Here is a 1,276-nt window from a genome sequence, read left to right as displayed (position 1 = left end):
TTTGGATCAGCATAGCTCCAGCCATAGCAGCCATCTGGAGGTGAACCAGGGGATGGAAGACTCTGTCTCTGTCTCTGCCTCTCTATAACTCATTCTAATACGTAAATAAAAAAAAAATCAACCTTTCTTCCTTTCTTCCTTTCTAATAAATAGATCTTATGAAAGAAAAATTCCTGAAGACAGGTTCCCTGGAGAAGCTCTAAAAAAAAAAAAAAAAAAAAGGCCGGCGCCGCGGCTCACTAGGCTAATCCTCCGCCTTGCGGCGCCGGCACACCAGGTTCTAGTCCCGGTCAGGGCGCCGGATTCTGTCCCGGTTGCCCCTCTTCCAGGCCAGCTCTCTGCTGTGGCCAGGGAGTGCAGTGGAGGATGGCCCAAGTGCTTGGGCCCTGCACCCCATGGGAGACCAGGAGAAGCACCTGGCTCCTGCCATCGGATCAGCGCAGTGCGCCAGCCGCAGCGGCCATTGGAGGGTGAAGCAACGGCAGGCAAAGGAAGACCTTTCTCTCTCTCTCTCTCCACCATTTGGAACATCAGCATCTTATATCGGAGTGTGGGCTCTTCCTCCTTCTTGCTAAGATGTCTTGATCTGGTCCAGTCCCAGCTACTGTGGGGCACTTATTTCTTAAGATGGCTTGATTGATTTAGAACACGTAGTGTTCAATTTCTGCACCTAGTGACCTTCCTTTTAGATTCAAAATGGCTCTCGCTCTCCTGGTACTAAAGATTCCATTTTGAGTCCAAATGCATGATTTTTCTGGTACTCTGCCTTGGAAGGAAGGAAGGGTACTTTTTGATGCTCTGCCTCCAGATAAATCAATATTCTTTTAAAATTTTTATTTATTTTTTGACAGGCAGAGTGGACAGTGAGAGAGAGAGAGAGACAGAGAGAAAGGTCTTCCTTTGCCGTTGGTTCACCCTGCAATGGCCGCCGCGGCCAGCGCGCTGCGGCCGGCGCACCGCGCTGATCCAAAGGCAGGAGCCAGGTGCTTCTCCTGGTCTCCCATGGGGTGCAGGGCCCAAGCACTTGGGCCATCCTCCACTGCACTCCCTGGCCACAGCAGAGAGCTGGCCTGGAAGAGGGGCAACCGGGACAGAATCCGGCATCCCAACCGGGACTAGAACCCGGTGTGCCGGCGCCACTAGGCGGAGGATTAGCCTAGTGAGCCGCGGCGCCAGCCTCAATATTCATTTGTGAATCGTGATTTGATGTTCTAGATAGATACATGATAGATAGATAGATAGATAGATAACCATGTTGGGAGGGAGGGAGATTTTT

The sequence above is a fragment of the Oryctolagus cuniculus genome, chromosome 20 (genome assembly GCF_964237555.1).
Source record: "Oryctolagus cuniculus chromosome 20, mOryCun1.1, whole genome shotgun sequence".
Classification (NCBI taxonomy): domain Eukaryota; kingdom Metazoa; phylum Chordata; class Mammalia; order Lagomorpha; family Leporidae; genus Oryctolagus; species Oryctolagus cuniculus.
The sequence above is the reverse complement of the archived record's forward strand: the minus strand, read 5'-3'. Positions refer to the sequence as shown.